At 38.5% G+C, this 22,160-nt stretch overlaps 1 protein-coding gene across 2 annotated transcripts in view; it reads right to left on the reverse strand.

The window, feature by feature from the left end:
• plxna1a (plexin A1a) overlaps positions 1-22,160 on the reverse strand; it is a 278,914-nt gene that overhangs the window by 249,384 nt on the left and 7,370 nt on the right. The window contains exon 1 of one of the 2 annotated variants that reach the window (XM_088636765.1): positions 11,870-12,005. The exons of the other annotated variant lie outside the window; for it this stretch is intronic. The gene's annotated coding sequence lies outside the window, so the exon portion shown is untranslated. Of the gene's footprint in view, positions 1-11,869; positions 12,006-22,160 lie in introns of those variants that run through there. 2 annotated transcript variants of the gene reach the window in all.

A 22,160-nucleotide genomic window follows, 5' to 3' on the forward strand; every position in this document is an offset into this window, starting at 1 on the left:
AATAAGCTGTTGAATTAAACTGAAGCTCATACGGGATCATTTTCTCAAAAGCCGAAGGAAAAAACAAGGAATTACAGACAAAAAAATTAAAAGATTAATACAGTTCAAGAAATCCTTTACACGTCTAAAAATGTAGGAGGTCCTGTGTCTATTTAACAGAACTTTTTCCTCCATTTAGAATAAAAAAACAATATACTGTACCAAGCTGATTAGGAACAGCGAAGTGTGCGTTTTTCCCCCATTATATTCACAACTACAAACTCCAGGACTGTACAGAGGGGAGAATAAGCACGTGTACGCAGACTCCTTCACTCTGCCCTCCTTTGAGCCACTTGCTGTTTAACAGATCAAACGCCTATACCAGAGGTTTAGCACTGCCTAGAGGTGAGTTTCCTCTCTCACCAACAGCACAGCATACCTGCAAGAGCCAGGAGCAGGCCAGGACTTCAGCAGTAAAGTCCAACCTGCAGTTCAACCTGCACTTGGGCGCCTAAGCTCTTGTTTACCAGGGTTTTTTGAAGGTCTCCAAAAGCAGATGTGACCACTATAATCTATTTTATCAGCAAATTGTCAACAACACGATTCAGTATCTTCAATAGGGACTTTCATTTTACAGAACCCCCTATCTCTTTAGATTTTTAGGAACAAGTAAGAGGTTTATTCCAGAAAAGAGAAGAAAGAAAACACAACATTTCGGCCGTGGAGCCTTCTTCAGGTGTGAGAAAGACAGGGCAGTAAGCAAAGGTAATGTAGCGTAGGAGAACAAAAGCTGGGAGAGAGGAGGGGCCAGAGGTGGGAGCAGGGGACGTTTTCTTTCTTCTCTTTTCAGCATGGAATAAACCTATTACTTGTTCCTTTGCAGCCTACGCATACTGACACAGCTACCCACCTGCACCATTTAGATTTTTGTTTTACTGCTTTTCCAAGGGTGCCTCCTTGCATATATGTTTTTTTAGTCTCTAATTTGTTTTAAACAATATGCAAAATACAACTGGAAAAACTCTTCAACGGTGAACCTGTTTCATCAGATGTTAGATAAAGAAAATGCCAATCAACTCTCAAAAATCTTTTTCAATTCATTTTCAAGAGCGCCTGAAAGAAAGCCAATGCTAAGACACGTTAGATGGATAAATATAACCTTGGATTAAATTAAAGTAATTAGCTATCAAATTGAATTGCAGGGAGTCAAACTATAGATAAACATCATTAATTGTTCGTCTAAATAGAAACTGCCCTTTAATATTAATGCTTTCAAGAAAAATCTGATCCAAAGCTTTGAAAATATGGACAATGTGCTTTACCAATTAAAACTAGGCCAAAATGCATTACTAATATCTGTCATCACAATTCATGCACACAGTTCCAGAAATCCCCCATACAACAAAAAAAAGGATATGCAATTTGCTGATAAAACGTAACAGGATCTTAAATGACTTCTAAAAGTCCGTCTGCATCGTAAGTCATAATGAGGACCAGAAATATTATTTAAATTAGGAGTTTTACAAAAAATAAGATATGAGCACAGATACTACAGAAAGTGCTGTCTGAAAGCTTCAACATCAGAATTTGTTTTTACTCAAGTCAGCTACTTTCAATTCCACAAAAACGGTGCCAAAAGACACAGAGCGAGTAGAACTGGCTGCACCTGTGCAAGCTGCAGGAATGCTGTTTGGCTCTCAGACCATAGCTCTGCTTTCAGTTGGAGCCAAAAACATTGAAAGCAAAGTCACAGGTTTCCAGACAGCATCGCTAAACCTGTCTTCTCATATAATAGCTCGAATGCTACAGCAGTGCAGTGATTTATTGCTTATGGCATATCAATTACAGTACTCCCACAAAAAAGCAACTTGTACTTAAGCAAATTTATATACACTGCATTTTTAACATGTAGGTCACATCTGAGCTGTGTGGCTTTACCCTGTAGTATTCAGCAGTAGGGGCTATCTCTCTATATAACAAGTGAAATGTTTTGTTGTGTGACTTCATCATCACCTCAGTTTTACCTATTAACTAGGAAGTTAAACCAAAGAAGATCTTTTCTTGAGGGATATTCCTTCAACAACTTAGTCTTTGATTTTTGTTTTAATGAAGCATAAGGAGAAATTACAGATAGATCCAATACCAGATTTGTGCCTAACAAGTATTACATTTTAGAAAATAAATGCCTTCAAATTCACTTCACTGTATGTGACAAAATGCAAGAAATTCCTACTAAGCACTAACCTTGTAAGATCTACCCAAAACAAGCACAGCTTTCTACAGACAGCTGTGAAAACAAACTTGATTAAAAGGATCAGGCAGTGATCTCTTGAACCATCCTGTTCTACACATTTACTATTCAGTGGTGTTCAGAAGTAGTTAAATAAAAAAAAATGACTGAAGTATTTTAAAGCAATTTTTGGAATGTAGTCATTGACAGAAAGTGACTGCTATTATATTTAGTTGTCAGTATATTTCAAGGTTGAATGCTATTTTGATTCAATTTTTATGACATATAAATAGCTCTAATATTTCATTTGCGGTGTTATTGCTTTATGGTGCCCATTTTTATAGGCCAAAACAATACAGGAGAGCAATGAACAGCTGAACTGCTCCTGCTGAAAATGCATGTTTAGGCAGAGAACAAAAAAATAAGCTATAAATTTAGGCAACAGAAAAAAGAAAAGGATTTCTGTAAATGCTCAACAAAAATGGCTTGTAGTTTTGAATTCTTTATTAGAAGACAACACTGAATAAATGCATACATAAATAAAAGAGGATGATGTTTACATTCAGGATTCTGTTATGTAGTTCATAGAGCACTAAATAAATATGCGTTGGTTGACAAATAATTAACCACATTCTTTTAGATGAACCTATATTGCAATTTAAGAGAAGATTTATAGATAGTTAAAACTGTTAGTATCTGCAGCATGATGCAAATATGCTTTAACCTACAATTAAAAATCCATTCATTTTAAAAGCAGTAGGTGCTCTTCTACATAAACCACTGCATTGGCAGCATATTTGAAAAAAAACTTAACTTAAAACTGTGTCACAGTTTCACTTCTCCAGTGGGAAGAAGACAAGGCAACAGTTAATGCTCCTTAATCATCATGAAGTACGATGCTTGACCCCCCCCCCCCACACACACACACTCACGAATGAAGGCAGAGATTCCTGGACTAAGCTTTAGCCTGTACTTACAGCACATAGTCTTTTTACACTTCTGTTTTCTGCCACAGAGCAGACAGGATAATCTTGCAACCATAAGAAGCTCCCAGACTGAAACAGTTCTGCTGCATGTAAGAGCAACAGACGAGGGTCGAAACGCGCTGAAAAATCAGTCACCCAGTCTGCTTTTTCACACTGCTCTGCACACAGTTCTGTACTATATTTCTACCTAGTTTTAAAGGGCAACAGATTAACATTTAGCAGGCAAAACATTACAGAGCAGGTGCACAATCTCAACACATCCACGACAGCTGGTACAGGGAGGATTGGAGGCGATTACTAAATGAGCTCTACCCCCATCAGCAGTGATGTCAGACCCTAAGCATTCCTTCCAGCACTACACTACAGGGTGTGTTCCACATGTGTGAGGAGGCCCCAACCGTTTGAAGTGTGAACTTGACAGAGAAAGTCGAACTAAAAGCCTTTAGGCCTCATAACACAAATACCAGAACCCAAAACCACCAAAAGGGTATTTCTGGAATTCTGAATTAGATGGGCAGAGCCTCGCGATTCAATTCCAGCCTGGGACATCTGGAAAGTTTGGTGTACCGGGAGAAAACCCACTCGGACACAGGGAGAACAAGCAGTTTCCTCTCAACTCGCAAAGACAAACTGGCTAGGTCAGTTTGAGAGTGTGTTAATCCTGCCTTTCTGGATGGGCTCCACTTACCACATCCCTTAACAGGAATAGGCAGCTTTTTGGTAGTGGGTAGATGGAATACTAGGGTCACTGAAACCTAGGTTCAAGGATTTGATTTCTGTAATGATAAATTAACATTGCAGAATATTTTCTTTCTTCCATTAAGCAAGATTATTGGAAAAAAAAACTTCATTTAGTCTCATTATTTGTATTCAATCTGTTCCTAAAAATGTGTGTATGTGTGTGGACGATTCTTTAAGTCGTTACCTTTTTTGCCTTCCCATAGTATTGCACATTCAACAATTAGGAAGACAGCCACAGTTAATAGTCATAACTCCATTAATAAACTTAATGGAAATAAAAAAAATCAATGGGGTTCCCTTCATTACAAAATAAACCATCGCTATGAAATACTTTGCATTTAAAAACAAATGCACTACATTTACACACTCAATGCATCGTGTAACTGTGCAAATTATTAAAAGAATTATTTAAAAGTCCACATTGTAAATAACGTTTTGTGTGGCTATAAGACAAAAAAAGGTTCACAGTTTTAGCAGCAATGGCATCATTTATGCCATTTCTTTCCATCGCTGTGAATACAGCATGAGAAGACTGACCTCTTAGCGCTCAAGGTTTCTTAACTATGACATTTGGTGACAATTTTCACAATTGTGCTCCTCATTGAAATGTTCCTCACGCACAGATAAAGTCCTGTGCGATTTAGTCCTAATCTCTAACTGACCCTGGGCATCCATTTCTTAGTAAAATCCTCAGCGCGGCCAGGTTTAATGAAAACCCAGACAGCCATCCAAGACACCATCCAGAAATAGACACAAACAGCCAATTTCCCGAAGAGGGGGACTGTCATTAGCATTCCTTAGGCACAAAGCACGTATTATCCTTAATTAGGGCATTTCAAAATAAAAACTAGATTTCATCCAAAGTAATTATAACCTACTGTTTGTTTCCGCTTCCAAAGCGCAAGAGGAAAAAGAGACCCATCTGCACAGCTGCTCCAGACCACTCAGGTGGGATGCTATGCTTTTCTGACAAGGAATGAGAGGGTCCTAAGTTCCACTGGGGCTCTATCAAAAACCATGACTGAAACACCTGCCTCACCCCTCTGTTCAGAATAAGCACGGACAGCTTCAGGGAAATTTCTGCTCCACAGATATCACTAGCAATACATACTCACGCTTGATAAATGCTAACATGGAACGGCTAACAAATTTACTAATCTACACCCGACATTATTTGATTGTAATATTGATATAAATGGAGTGGCAATTCAAGATGTTTTTTGCAAAGGATTTAGCGCTAAGTGATGCAAGAGAGAACGGAAAATAAAGTTTTCAAGCAGCCCTGACCACTATGCAAAACTGGACAATTATCGTGACAGAGTTTATTAACCTTTGGGCTCAGGTTTTACATTGGACCACTGCTACTACCATGAAATACCTGAGGAACTGATTGTAAGAAGCAGAATCCCATTCAGTTCATTATAGCAGAGTATTTCCACATGTAGTGACTAAGACCACTCACATAACTTGTGAAGATCAATCAGAAACAGTCAGATCAATCAGAAAACACAGTAGTTAACCAACACTGTTTCACAAAAAGTAAAAACAACCCCAAATTCAGGTTTTGGCTTAGAATAGTAACGTTAATTTTTAATCATTTTCACTGTTATCAGAAGTGAATTTTAAGCCTCGAACCGATTAATTGTGGAAAGCTTGCTAGGTTTTCCAAAAGAACATGTAATAAAACAGATCCAAAGAGCTAAGTTGTTCTTTTAAAACTTGAACAATACTTTCCATTTTTTCCTTTGGTGTTACTTATTCAAACTGAGATCAGATGTGTTATTTTTGCCATGTGGGTCCAAAGGCCTTGACAAAAACCACAGATTCTGAACTTGTCTCCTGTTTTGGCCAAATGGAAAAAAGGGTGAAAAACATGAAAGATATGGCTTGCTTTGATTTGCAAAGCTGAGATTCAGTTACATCATAACTGCTATGCCCTTATTCATAACACATGGCCACACCACCTTAAGAGAAAACCCTCAATCAAAATGTAGATGTACTTTAACGAAGAGTTTTGTCAAATGGCTTGTTGGAGCTAGAAAAATGTTTAGACAATGCATATTCAAAGTTGGAGTGAAATAGGTTAGTTAAAAACAGGCGTTCACTCATCTGACTAACATCAACCCCCTATACAAGTCAGTAACATATAGCAATACTGAAAACAAGCTTGTAGGAAATGACTACATATTTTAACTTCACTACATGCAAGTTAGACAAAAACAAGAAGAATGATAAAGGCAATTAACCATCACATAGTCTAAAACATCAGAAAATGTTTAACATATAGTGGTATCATTCTTTATACAATGCAACAAGGTTTGTTATAACAAAGAAAAATGCAAGTACGCATTCAGTATTTTATTCCATAAATAAAAAAACTTGACAACCATCACTACTGAATCACAAAATCAGCCCTACAAAAAATATTCTAAAGGCAAAATGCTGGTAATTGAATCCCGTTGTTTTAAAGTCATCTGATGTTTCTCCATATGGTTTTTGGCCATATCCAGCTCTGGTGGTCTTACAATTTTTGTGACTGTGACACTGCATCAAAAGAATGAATATATTTGAAGACAACTATAAGAGTATGGTCATGTAATTAAAAAACAACAGATAACAGCTATTGGTAATACATCTGGTGCCAGTACCAGCAATATTTTAAATTCCTGTGATTTACATCAACAAAGAACTAGTCCCAGACTAAGAATTTAGATATTCATTAAGCAGTCACCTAAAACTACAATTTCTTCATTTTAAGTGGTGCCTCTTAACATTTTAAGCAACAATCTCCACCCAAAACTAAAAATATTTTAAAGTAATATAATTAAGTCAGACAAAACACTGATTATCTCCTCCCTTAATCTCTGTAACAGATATTTTCTTCCGATAAAAAGCTAATGTTCCCTGACTCATATTCCCCATAACAATACCATACATTTCCGTGTGGAATTTGAATCGATTTCCACATTTAAAAGAAAAGGGCAGTCTCAATTCTCTGCCTTGTTCTGTGATATTCCTACTTCAACTCCTCCAGTATACTTACATAGATGAGCTTAAATGCTGCATACTTAACACTTTAGCCATTTAAAATCAGCTTCAATTATCTATGGCAAATACCAAATGGAAATGAAGCATTTTTTAATTTTATCATAACCGTGTAAAGCATTCTTGAATAGCATCATTAGAAATGATCTTTGTATTCATGAAATATCAAATTACTTTGACCATCAGGTTTAATTTTTTTTTACCACTTTAAGCAATAATGGACAATATAGACATACATTAACTGACAGAAATCAACATATAAAGCTGTAAGGTGGGGGAGACGGAGGTCTAGGTAGACCTTCATCACTGGTCAGTAAATTAGTTTAAAACATTCTTAACTACAGAGAAATGCAAATGAGTAAAGTTGAGGGTTCATTATTTTGTCTTATATGACCACAGGGCTATGCACCTAAATTCGAGCTTCTCAGTCTTTGCAGGCCTGTGTATTATACCATCCTCCAGCATCACTGGGGTATCTTGACAGAACATAAAAGGGATGTGGAGCGCTGAGCTACAGTTAAGATCTGAAGCCTTTAAAAAGCATGGATAGACCATGAATCTCGCTGACAGTCTTCACATTAGGGTGGATGCTATTTAGATTTATCATGCCCTCTCACACAAGCGCGGGTCACTCCTGCTCTGTAATATAGATCCACAAATGTCCACAAGTTTAAAATGGTGGGAAAACAAATCTGTTTGAAGGCATATTAGTGAAACTGAAATATATTAAAATCTTGCTTCCTCCTTTTTAGTACTTGTCAGCACACATTCCCAATGTAGCACGTCACACACACGCACATCAGGGAGTGCTCAATTTTTTTAGTGCCTCAATTTTTCATCAAAAGGGACCAGGTGAGCACAATTAATAAACGCAGAGCCAGTAACATGTTGGACACCACCCAGGAAGAGAAAAATCGTAATTGTGCTGATGATGCATTGAATCCAGCCACGTCTGAACGCCCACCACACCAACTTAATATTTCTCGTGCTGCTTTGGGCTATCAGTTGTTTTTACTTTATTTCAAATACAAGATTATTTGATGTTAAAACAGCTCCTGAAACAAAGGACTGGCAGGCTCTGTGGGTTTCTTATGTCTTTCTGATCCATTCCGTCACCTGCTAAAATCATGGCCTAGAAAGTAATTACAACCACACACCCGTCCATTTTCTAATTGCTTTATCCAATACAGGGTCACAGGGGAACAGGAGCCTATCCCAGCAGGCAACAAGCGCAAGGCAGAACACACCCAGGACAGGATGCCAGTCCATCACAGGTAATTACAACCAATTAAGCACATTTTAAGCAAATAAGTCAGGCTGGGAAAAAAAACAAAGCTCTTCATTACCACATTTTTGGAACCCCCTTATCAACAGGCACAGCATGACCACAGATAAATGTGTAGGCTATTCTTAACCCTGAAAATTCTCTGAAAGCAGTCTTGGCCCTTGTTGTCAACTCCCAGGCTGTTGCTATCTGAGACCCCTACTAAGCCACGTTTTCGAACACAGAGCGCTCCTTTGTTGATAGAGCTCAGATACCAGGGATGGGCTAACCTGTCTGACAGGCTTGTGGACAGGTGAATGGCAGGCACTTCATTGTCTCCAACACAGATACTGCTGACGGAGTCACATTCCCACAGGCCAAAAGAACTGTTTTTGTAGCTTCGCCCGTCTAAGCGGGTTTTCAGGTTTATCAGATGTTAGTAGGGCGGAGCAAATAAGCTCTGGCCCACGAGATGTCTGGGACAAAAATATACTGACACCATACATTTGAAAGAAAGATATTAAAGGTTCCCCAATTTTCTCCAAAGTGAATGGCAAAAATCACCAACAGACAATATCAAACAATCATTCTATGAAGAACTAGGGGGGATAAAACTACCAGAGCTGCCACATACGAAGGGACATACACTTGCATTGGAAAGTAATTTAAAAGTCAAATGAAAAGTCTCATTCTCGTAGGACATTAGTCTTGTTCGAATAAAAAAAACACAACAGGCTGTTGGCTTTTCACTTGCTGAACACAATGTAAAGTGAACGCCAACTACAAAGCAAAGTTTAGAGGAAATCAAACTTCCAGGCAAATCGGCAAGGGTGCGTCCTATGCCGGAAATAGCTGTGAACTGAAGCATGCTGAGTTTTCCCCATCAAGACAGGCAAGTGATCCCTCTAAATAAGAAAGCGCTGAGCAGTCTCAAACCACTGCACGCATTTTAAGTTTATTTTAAACCTTACTTTCTATTATGAGTGTGATTTCATCTCATTACTAGATGCCCTGTGTAGTTAAAATTATTTAACTGTGAATGATCTTGTAATAGATTTGACTCCATAAATGCCAAAAGAAAAATGACATGACTACTCAGACACATCAGCGATTTGCAGAATCTCCGACAGCACACTAGGTTTCAGACTGAAGCAAGCTTCAAGAGTATCTGAAGTAAGCAGCATTGTAACCTGAGGAGGATACTCATTTTCGGTCAAATACAAATCCTTAAGAGTTTGATCCCTTACCAGAAAATATGAAGGTGAGTAGTACAACGCATAGGTATATAAACACCCAAAATGTTGGGTATCCGTTTATTGCAATTGTGTTGATTGAAGTTAACCATTATATCTCCAAGGCCAGGTCAAATCAACAGCCCAACAGAGAAACCTGAGTCCCAGAAAACAACAAGACTTACAAATGGGTGCAAACTCACAAACAATCTTGAGATGGTGTTTTCCATATGGTGTAGTGTATTGTTTTTTCCTCGTTCTAATGACCTTTATATTTAGATATTTTGATTACACCTGAAAGTGTTTAGGCAAACTATTACATTAACACAAATAGAAAACTATAATACAATACTACAATAACTCCTAGAGTATTCCTGCTCTGCAGTTTACAGCATTTTGCTTCCTTTAAGGGTTAAATTTGCATCTGTGATGCAACTAATTTGAATTAAAATGATATTGTAATGTGCACCATAGAAAAATAAAACATTTCAATTCAGTATATCAATCTGTCCTTTGCAGTTTAACATTACGAATGTTAGAACATTTGAACGCAAAAGTTCCAGGGTCAATGTAAATCAATATTCTTTATATTTATTACTATTTATAGTGTCACTTTTCACTCCAAGATAAATGTTGCAATTTGCCCTTCCAATACAGTTTTTACACAGTGAACATGGTGCCTATCCTCCTGGACAGTGCTATTTAATGGCTAGATTGAGGAGGGCAACACCAGTTCTCCAAGGTTAGATACATACAAGATTTACAAGTAGCTTTCAATTTGTAACTGATTAAGACCAGAAAATCAGGAGATTTGGCTCCAGGAATATTAGCCCCAGTACACAATTAAGACAGAAGCATGGGGGCATCCTGTGACCCTTGAAGACAGGAATTGCCCATCTCTGGCTGTGCGAAGCAGAACTTCCTCACAGGCTGCAGTAGCAGGTACTGTTGTGAAGACTGGCACCCCCGTTGACTTTCTTCACATGTCATTAACAAGGAGCTCTGAACCTACAGGCCTATATCCTGGGCCTCGGGGCCACAAGATCATTTCATTTGTGTTCAGAGATTCTCATTACTCAACCAAACAACGAACCAAGGTAAATCACTAGGTATTTGCTTTCATATAAAAAAAACAACTCAAACACTACTTGAAATTCACAATTTTCTAACTCTAACTAAACTAAAAATGTCTAATTAAAAATTAATCATTTTCTGCAAACCAGAAGATACAGTAGTGCTGAAAGAGCACGCAGTTTTTTTTTCCAGGAATTCAAAACTTTTCCTATAACCCACAGTAGCCCTTTGGTGCATATCAAATCAGTTCACGGAAATTTTTAAAATGTAAAGGTCCAGCTTGAAACCGAGTATGATGGTATAGAAACCCTGGTAAATTTGAGAACCATTACAGAATTTTAAACTGGTTACCATGCTTGTATGTAGTTCATATTTACACATACAAATTATATTTTTAAACTATGTATTTGGTGGTGGAAATAGTTTGGAAGTGAAGTTGAAACAGGCTTCATCTTGGCCACAGCATATGTTCCTAATAAATAAAACAGTTAATAGTGCAGAAAAACAAGACCACACAGAGAATATACTTAACGTTACCAGCACCACGTTAATGTTCAGGCGATATAAACACTGACTGCATATGTTGTGTTGGTTATTTGAGCTCACTGCAGACATGGTAGTGATTAGCTGGCCAGTCGCAAATATCTCAGCAATGTTTTTCTAAGCCACAGGAGGATTATGTCAGCATGGCCTCCCAGTGTACAAATTTATCTAAGCAAATAAAAGCAAACAGTTGTCAGTTACAGTGTTTTGCATTGAAACTCTCCACAGAATTGTGCAGGCTTTCTCATGTATACTCCAGTTCTAAGATTTCATACACGTGTCCACGCCTAGTCCTAAACTAATTGCTATACCATCCTTACCAGGTGCAACACTTTAGTGTATCGGGAATTAAAACATCCATATCTGACATATCAATTATGACATGTAGAATTCACCTACATACCATCCTCTAACACTCACAAGTTTTTGAGCATCTGGACTAATATTTAATTATATGCATTGTTTTATACAGATCCCCAATTGAAAATATAAGTTGCGTAAGCTTTATATGTGATATGCAGCAGTGTCAATGTCATAATAAAAAAAATCAGGTGCTGCTTGGATCAAGAAAACCCTAGAGAAGAAGGAAGGAAAGACCTTAGTATTAGTTCAAGAAAAAACAACTTGTATTCCTTCATTGACTCACCCATATTCAAACGTGTAAAGAAATCCAAAATACCATGAAGCAATAAAGACTTCTATAAAAAGTTTAAAAACAAATCTCTGTAATTAAGTCCCTATCAAAGACCAATCAATGGCAGGAGATGCTTATTACCTGCTTCTATACTTCACGTGTTCAGGAAACCGCTGGCAGAAAACGATACACTTTTATGAGCTGTATAAGTATCAGTAGCTTTAATATTTCTCAAAACGAAAGCAATAATACAGCTATTTTCCAAAAAAGAAACAGAAGCGAAACTTCACGAACTGAGCTGAAGCCAGGCTCACACTCTCTTCAATGGTGAAACTGGAGTCCTCACAGAGAACAGGGAACTGCTTCATAGAAGTCAATTTCCTGTTTCATGGGATGGCACTGCTTCCTTCTACAAGTGTGTATCCAAGTTACACTAAGCAATGTGGGGGGAAAATAAGTAGAAAAGCACTAACTATACTGGTTTGTTCACTAATGGGCCCCAGGCAAAGTTGACAGAACTGGTCTCTAATCCCTAGTAACATTCACTGTGCAGAGTCACACTGTGGAGCAAAAGTCAACACAGTCTGTACATGATAATTAGGCTATTTCAAAACTCTGTTCGCCAGATTTTATTTGCTGCCCAGCCTAGACAGAACTTTGGGACTTGCTTAGCAGACAACGCCAATTTTCCCTTGAAATCCAAAAACCAAATCAAAAAGCCATCTTGCAATTATTGGCTTGACAAGAACGTGTGGATTATAAAACTACATTTGGCTGGCAAGATTCATGCCGGGCTAGCATTGTCCTTCCATGGTGAAACCATGGCTGAGTCAGCTCAGGTTACTATGCAAAGACGGAAATCGTTTATAATCAACAAATGTTAAGAGAGACCACGCTGTGTGCTTTATGGGAACATTAAATTAAAGCAGGCTTTTTTCAACGCAAAACTAACCGGGGGGTGGCACAGTTGCACAGTGGTTAGCATCGCTGCCTCGCCACGCTGGGGCCCTGGGTTCAATTCTGGGGCCCAGGGTGCCATCTTCATGGACTTTGTATGTTCTCCCCATGTTGGCATGGGTTTCCTCCGGGTGCTTCGGTTTCCGTCCCACAGTCCAAAACGTAACGGTAAGTTAAATGGCTTCTGGGAAAAATGGCCCTAGCTGTGAGAGTGAGCATGTCTGTGTATCCACTCTGCGACAGACTGACGTCCAGTCCAGAATGCTCCATTTCCTTGCAGCCATTGCTTGCCAGGATAGGCCCTGGCTGCCCTATGACCCTGAATCGGAAGAAGCAATTAGAAAATGGATGGATGGAAAACTAACACGCACGCAGTGGCATTCCTCACTCAGAATGCTGCAGGTCAGGTTTAACATTCTTAAATTTTAAGAATAAAATAACCCAAATTGTCATTGGTTGATTTGGTGTTTTTTCTAAATACGCTATGTGACTAATTTAATCTCCATTATGCAATACAGTATATAGGCTAATAAGTAAAATATTAAAATAAATAAGTATAGCAATAAATTGAGATATACAACAGTAAACATGGCTATTTGCAAAGTTTGTAAAAACTACAAAACATAAAGGTTACAAAGAAAAAGAGGCCATTCCGCCCATCTAGCCCAGTTGGTAGTTAGTAGTTAATTGATAATAATAATAATTGCTTACACTTAAATAGCGCTTTCCTGGACACTCCACTCAAAGCGCTTTACAGGTAATGGGGACTCCCCTCCACCACCACCGATGTGCAGCCCCACCTGGATGATGCGACGGCAGCCATAGTGCGCCAGAACGCTCACCACACATCAGCTCTCAGTGGGGAGGAGAGCAGAGTAATGAAGCCAATTCAGAGATGGGGATTATTAGGAGACCATGATTGATTTCCCAATGGGAAATTTGGCCAGTATCCCGGGGTTACACCCCCACTCTTTTCGAGAAACGCCCTGGGATTTTTAATGACCACAGAGAGTCAGGACCTCGTTTTTACGTCTCATCCGAAGGACGGCGCCTGTTTACAGTATAGTGTCCCCATCACTACACTGGGGCATTAGGACCCACATGGGCCACAGGGTGAGCATAGGATGATCCAAGGATCTCAACTAAACCTTTCCTTTAAAGGAACAACAGTACATGATGAAAGAGGCTGTTACTTCTTACTTAAACCTATCACAGGGTTTTACAAACACCTCTTCAGAAAGATGCAACGCATGTCCAAAAACTGCAGTAAAAGCCCCGACACAAAAAATGAATACTTACAAATACAGTGAATGACTACAAATACAATGGAAAGGGGAAATAAAAGCATTGTCTTCATGTACACAGAGTTTCACCAAAATCTTTATCAGTTCATACTGGCCTGAGGCATCATCTGCTTACAAAACAGTTTCTAGATCAGTTAAATAGCATCCCTGTGATGTTTGATTTGACAAAGTCTGCATTACCCTTGTTGCAGTCTAAGATCGCAATGGTGCTGAACTCAAGCAGAAAATACTAACTTCATCCCTAGACACGAGCAAAGCTCATGAAAGTTCACCTCGAGTCTTTTTCCCCTTTTCTTTATAAAGACAATAGAATCCTAAAAAGTAAAATTTTCAACGTTTGTTAAAATGCTTTTAGAACATACTTTTCATGCACTTTACTAATAAAAAACTTGTAAAAGGATTAAGATCAATGTTAGTAAACAAATTCCCCTGATCTAAACTGACTTAAATCAGTGTTTTAAACTGAACAGATTTAAACCAGGCAACCCTGCTGCCTGGCAACAGATTTTGTTTTCGGAGCAGAAGGATTTTGACTTCTACAAAAGGACTTAGCAGCATTAACAAAAGGGAATCATCCGTCAATAGCAGGGCTATAGTGCTAATTCCTGTACATCAAAGTTTCTATGTTTAGGTAAGAAACCACTAGCTTATATTTCATTATAAATTATACATTTCGACCTGTATTGTACTGCGCGCACAACATAATGCTATTGTTTTAAATGAAAAAACGTTAATTTCTCACTGCCCTTTTTTTTTTTTAGACAGCCTCCATGTAAAGCTCATGTTGTCTGCCAACCACTGGGCTCTGTCAGCAGCAATGGGCTATCAGCACCAATGACAATGCAATATCCCCTACCATTTGCACAACAACAAAGCACTGTCTCTGCCCGGTTAATTCGGCATGCAGCAGCGAGCACTTCCAAGCGCGCTGTTGACAGGGATACGCATAATCAGGGATTTTTTTTTCTACTGCTTGTAAAACAAGGGTCAAGGGAGGCAGCGCTGAAAAGCCAAGAGAAGCAATCAGCCTGGCCAAGATGCAGGGCCTGGGGGGATCATACTGTGAATCTCAGCCTGGGGAGGAACCTCTACACACCAGGGGGTAGTAATTATCATTAAAGACTCATGGGACCAGGAATAGATGAGACGGGCTCAAGCTTAGTAGAACTGAGCTTTCAAAAGGGCAAGACAGGCACTGCATCAGTCTACTGAACATTAAAAGTTAGACCCGTTATAAAAAAAGGGATTTAAGTCAAGGGTTTCACATGAGACACCGCATAAGTTAAAGGCAAAAAAAACGTGCTACAGAAAGAGGTGACAAGGCCTGTAGAACCTTGCTAACCCCTTCAATAAATCAAGAAATACTTAAATGCCAAAAGACCTAAAGGAAATCACTTAAGCAGTGACAAAAAGTACAACACCACAAAAGGAAGAAACATGAAACTCCCAATGGAGAAGTGTTTGATTCACTTCCAGGTTCAGAAGCCAACAATCCTTATACCTACTGCACTAATGATGCTGAAAAGAAATACAATTCATGTCAACAACTCACTAAAAATGACAAGCTTATACAAGCACGTGTACCAGGGAGTGGTACAAAAGAAGTCTTATCCGGGGGAAAAAAAGTAAATTCAAACCAACTGTGATAACAGCAAGGTTCAAGGATGCACTATTGTGATAGGACAACTTACAGAGCTTTGGAATGAATAAGTCAATAGCTCTTATTGACTGCCAACACCAGGCGGAGAACACCTCAGGAACAGAAAATTAAAAGACCTCTACAAAATATACTCCAGAACGGGAAGCAGGAACTGGAAGGCAATGTTTTTATACTTAAGAAGTGACAGATCATTGAGGAGTTAATTAATAGAATCCCACATTTACACAACAAATCGCCGTGCAAGCCCAAGTATTTCCTCTCCAGGTTATTTAACACCCACCCCCACAAACCAAGAGAGCCATTCAGGGAATCATTCACTCAAGGATCTGTCAGCAGGAAAAGGTACACCAGTCAGCGATATACAGCTGCAGCACATGCCTAACACTGCACAGACACTCGATGCAAAGTTACGGAATCTGACACAGGACACAGGACACAGTCCTTTTTAGACTGCCCTCAAACAACTTAGAAAGGACACAGGAAGGGTAATCCTTAAACACCGCAAAGGTCATCTTGGCATTGTGGTGATTACTGATCACCAGACATCCTCTGGCCATGCTGAACAATCAATAACCAATAAATCTGTTGCCATACAATATTCATCAGGTTTGTAAGTGAGAAATTCACAGCTGGTGCAGAAATGAGTTAGAAATTGCCTGTACAAAACAGTCCACATGGGTGGAAATGTAGATCCCAGTATGTAACAGCCTGATCCATGTCCTATTTTACGTGCTGCCAGCTCTTGTACAAATGGCACTAATGAAGCAGAAAAGCACATGCAGAATTTGAACATTTTCTAAACGTAGCAAAGTAATCAATACCTGGTAGTGTCAACTAGCTTAAAGTGAAGCTTGTGCCGAAGTATGCCCTGAAATGGCTGAGACGTGTATGCTATAATGGTCTGAAACCCATTCTTGTAATTAAGTGTGAAGTACTGTGAAAAACTTCCTCTGAAAAACAAAAACGTACATCAAAAGGAACATCACTTACAACTGCAACAAATTCACAAAGTTAACGGGAATTATTTTTGAGTAAGTAGGTGCATTTTATTGTACAGGCATGACAGAGGTAAATTCACTATGCTGATTGAAATGTCATCAAAGGTTTACTCTACTGAGAAGGTTACAGGGCAGTAATCTGTGTGGGCACAGCTTTATGCAATATATTTGTACATCATGCTTTACACTAGGTTACATTGTGGGAGTATGTCCCTTTCTTCTTGGACATACTTGTTCATTGGTTTCTGAGCCCGAGCTGCCACACATAATGAAGTAAGCGTGGCACACTGTTACCTCTCTGTGTTTTTCTTTCTTGATTTTTACCAGGCTCGCCTTCGCCTTCAACATGTTAAATCACCTCATAGTCTATGCCCAATCATTACTCTCACAAATGAGATGATTAAGTGTTCATTCAACAGTCAAAGTCACTTAAGTATATGAGAATCCAAATGACACCAATGGCAGTGTTGAGTTGCTTTATATATATTAAAGAAAAGCAATATGAAATAGTTCAAGTGGAGTGAAACTATAGCAGTAAACTTAAACGTTCTGGAGGCAGATGCAATGATTAATCAGACCTGAAAAGATAATCATGCACTAATGTATCCAACTTGAGGAGATCCCATTTAAAACTGCACGGCAAATTCATCTGCCCAAACCACCTTGATCAAAATCATCCATCAGATGGAAAGTACACTTCAAATGAGAACAAAGCTACAAAACCAGCCAACAAGATCATTTGCTCTGAAGGAGCAAAAGCAAACATTTGAGCAGTTGATTAACATAGCTGCAGTCCTTGTTAACTTTAAAAAATGCTGATCTCTTGAAACCAATTATCTTTATCCCACATGCTATCAGCAAATCACTCTAGACTAATCCAGGTATTTCGCTCCTGGAGGTTAAAAAACCAATGCAAGTGGGGTATGTGAATTAAGAACAATCTTGATTAACTTTATGCAATGTAAGCATAAGCTTTGGTGTTATTGAGAGTCTAACAGAGTTTTTTTTACTATTTCTGCATTATCGTCATCACAGGAGGGAGATCATCATCAACATTCTCCACATGCATTTAAGTCCAATCAACCTTAACATTAACTAAAATCTTTTCCTGGTTCTGTCTATTAATTTCAAAAAAAGTATCGACTGGGTGCACACTGTATGCCCCAAAAACATATTAAACAAACTCTCAACGTTTCTGCACAAAAGCCTTCATCAGGACAAAGTGATGTAATAGCCACAGCGTAAACAGATGCTTTACTGAAAAAAATGTTTTAACTTTCTTTAGGAAAAACATCTGTTTTGCTTACTAAACCATAAACTGAAGAAGGCATTCTAACCTACACAGCTGTGCTGATGTTATGCCTTTTAATTAAAGTTTTAGTAAAACTTCCTTCATTTTAAAACTAAGGGTAAGAATATATTTGAAAAACAGGTGAAACTGTTCAGAGACTCTGAATGTTTTTGCCAGTTTAAACTGGCCATGGGATTTATGGACAAATCTGACAAGTGTTCTCCACTAGTTTGTAAATACAGGGTTTCAGAAAACCAAAGAACAGAGCCCTTCAGACTTGTGTCAAGCCAGTACATTTTAAAATACAAAGGAAGCACTTAAAAACATGAAGATCAGAAAAAGTCTGATTGTGCAAGTCTTTAGCTACTTCATTTCAATTTTAGGACCGATCCCCTGCATTTTCTTTCATTTTGAAACAATGTGGACTATCCTGACTAGTCCATGTGTAAGAGAAGTTCTCAATATACTCTCATGTCATTTTCACATACAGTATTTGAAGACCAGAAATCTGAATTGGAGGTGTCAACACCAACTTGACCTTCTAGTGATATGAATAAGTTAGGCCAGTAACTTGCTTTCAGAAATGAATTGATATTGACAAAAGTCAACACAAAAGTCTACTTCAAATTACAAAATGAAAAAAGGAATCCAAGGTCCTAACTAAGGAAATTAAGAGCAGGCATATTTAGTATTAAAACCAAAAGGACGTCCTTACACAAAGTCACCGATTGTGGAACAAACTACCCAGCACTACTGATAGTTGAAGCTGAATCCCCTGGAATCCAAGAATGATCTGATCTTCCCACCAACTACATCACCGATATCAGTTCAATTTTTAATTGCACTCTTCCTTAACTCCTTTGACCACAATTTATATAGTTTTCTAAATAGACAACAGCTTTTAGTACTGCATATTAAGTTTCTTAATGGTCATTTCTTTTGTTCAGTTCTGGATCGGTCCCTAGGCTGTTGCGCTAGCAAAACCAGGCACAAACGATAAATACAAATGGCACAAACCAATTTGCCAATTTGCTGCAGGAAGTCTGCAAGCACAATCATGTGTATGGCAGTGAACACAGGAGGCTCGTTCAGGAACGTTAGTAAAACTACACACATCAGTTAGCTGGCACAACTGCATTCCAGCGGCAATGAGAGAAGCATGGGAGTCATGGAGAAACTATGGAGCGCATGACCCCACCCAAGTCAGCTGCACTGTTGAGGCTGTGTCTCATTACAGAACTAGATATAATACATTTACAATGGCAAAATAAGGTATTTTGCCTGCACTGGTAGATAAAATACCTCACAATAAAATCACCATTACCTGAAAATACTTTCCATCCATTGTAACCTATACATCCTTAAAACATGCAGTCATTCCTATAGGATTTCCCGGAAGCAGGCAGAAGAGAAACTATAGATGGAGCAGACACACCTCAACATCTCTCTACTACGCCCCAAACATTTATATTCCAAGAATTCTTTGACATCACTATGTAAAAAAGTACATGACCAAGCACAACAACAAAGACTTCCTGAACTCAAAAGTATGTCACCACGTATAAGAAGGTTAAAGTAACTCAATTCTCATCATCATAAAAACAGCAGACTTGGGAATGGGATCACCACTGACAAAATCTGGAATTCATCAACTCAGCCTAACAAATGGAGCGCTCCACTTTTCCCGTCATGTAACCTGATTTCTCAGCAGATCAATGTCTGCTTGTGAAGGTGCAATGTTCTAAAACTGAGAAGCCCGACTCCCCACCTTACACCACTCTGGTCTTTCTCCTTCCCTCTGTCACATCATTTAAACAGCAGCCCTCCCTTATTGTCTGTCTTTCTACATATTCCCAGAGCTCTTTTCTTAATCCCTTTTAGGGGGTGGCTGCAGTGGACTGGGAGAGGGGGGAGGGAAAGGAGACTTCAGGAGTGAAGATCCTGAACTCTGTTTAAGGCATCGCACAGCCAAAATTCCACCGCACAAGTTTTGCCTCACTAAACGGGGAAAAAAACAAAGGGAGATTTTTTTTTAATGTTTGCCCCGGATGTGACGTGCTTCAACAGGTTGAACAAGTCTAGAAAACAACGGTTAAAAAAATGACCGTTAAACTACTAACAACCAAAGTGAGAAACTTGTCTTTTAATGCCTGCTTAAATTGCCAAATGATTTTGGCAAAGTGCAGGTAGATAAAGAAAGCACAGACATAAAAAGACAGTAGTTCAAAAAGCCAAAAAGGTAGTTTTACCCCTGTAGCAGGTATCATCAATAACTGTTTCACAAGAGTATGTAATAATCAATTAGTGAAACAACTGGCAAGGTTACATACAATAATTCTAATTGTTTCTTTGTCCCAGTGAGTCACTTCAAAACAATTCCAAAACTTCAAAAGGAAATGTTTTTTATATAATTGCACCACTCTGTAGCTAAAATATGAAGTGGAAAGATCTTTTACAGACAAAATAGCAGATTATGAGATGGAAGCCAGGTTTGTAATACAAACAGCAATTTCACAAAACCGTTTCGTCTCACAGCAAAAGTCAGGGAGGCTTTGATAGGTTTATATAAAATCCTTCTCCAAAAATAAAAAGGGAGTGCAGGTAAATTAAGGGAAAAAAGGATTTCCCAAGTGTCTGATGAAGTGCTATATAACGAATTTGCTCGCTGCAAAGGAATCGATAAAATTCATTCAAAACCTTAATGGGGTATTAATTAGACGATAACTGCAGATCAGCATATATTTTTCTCCCAAATAAAAAGAAATCCCGATCTTAAAAACAAGAGGATGATCAAACCAGGAAAAAAAGAGATGATCAGCTGCTTTGGGCCACAGGGGACCGGACTGCTTTGGACAGCTTTCAAACCGAAATCCATCCACTCGATTTGCGGATCAAGGAGCTGCCTAGGAAGGGAGTGGACTAGGAATCCTACTAGTAAACTGATCACGTTGACGACAATGAAGCCCCAGCTCGTGGTTCAATAAGATCACTCTCTGCTACCAAGCCACTTCCCAACACCCCTAGAGCCTTTCAAAACTGTGCTCATTATCAACTCAGCTCATTCTCATTCAAGTCAGCTCAGGAATCGTGGGGAGCAAAGCCCTTAAAGGGAAAGTAATGTCCTCATATATAAATATATATAAACCCATCTCATACACAAAACAGGTATTGCCACTTGACATCAGTACCAATTTCCCACCTCAGGGAATTTGAAGCACATCCTGCTAGACGGGTCTGACCTTATATAAATGAATATTCCACTGTAGAAGCAGTTCCAGGTCCCATTTACAAAATACCTGATTTATTTGCTTCCTCTCAGATGTAGTTTTCCCTGGGCAAAGCATGTCTCTTAAACCACGCTTTCTATTAGTCTTACTTACAGGCAGAGACTTAAGATGTGAATTATTTAAATTCCCCTTAGTAAATAAAAGTAAGAGGTCGAGTACAGGCTAGACAATTGCACTGCAGTATCTTTGAAAAATACCCACAATTATAAATAGGTGCACGTTGTGCATGCAACACCAGTGGCATAAATCATAAAACACTGAATGTGTGAGTGATTGCATAAACAAAGTGTTTTAATCTTTTATGCAAGGGAAAACAGTACATGGTACAAATCTATTACAACTGTGTGTTCCTCCATTTCTCTCTGTTACACTCTTTATTCATGGCTCTAAAAATGCCTCAAGCAAAGCAGTTGATATGGTCTCGGCTGAAACCATAACTAGGAAAAATACTTTCCTACAGGTCGTTTTGTCACAGAGTTTAAAGCCGAAACTTTTTTTTGGCTACTCAACAACTTAAAAACATTTAACAAGCCAAAATTAACTTGGTAGTTAAACTGTATAAAGACGATTAGTAAGAAGCCTTAATGCCCCCCACCAGTCCAAAAACTCTGCCAAAACATTCTCAGTCAGAAACTAAATAAGCACATAGGTTAATTCAAAGGCCTACATTACTGATGTCTTTAGTTTCCTGGGCAAAAGATAATAATAATAATAATAATAATAATAATAATAATAAACTTTATTTTATATAGCGCCTTTAAAGGTGGCTTCTCAAAGCGCTTTACAGGATGACTAACAATAAATAAGAAGACTACAACAATAATTAAGAAGATTTCACAAGATAGGACACAATTATAATTACAACAATACAACAATAACAATAGAGGAGACCGTGGAAGGTGGTATTAAGAAGAGCAGAGGGGTGAAGAATGGAA

This window comes from Lepisosteus platostomus, chromosome 6, assembly GCF_059453375.1.
Source record: "Lepisosteus platostomus isolate fLepPlt1 chromosome 6, fLepPlt1.hap1, whole genome shotgun sequence".
Taxonomy (NCBI): Eukaryota; Metazoa; Chordata; class Actinopteri; order Semionotiformes; family Lepisosteidae; genus Lepisosteus; species Lepisosteus platostomus.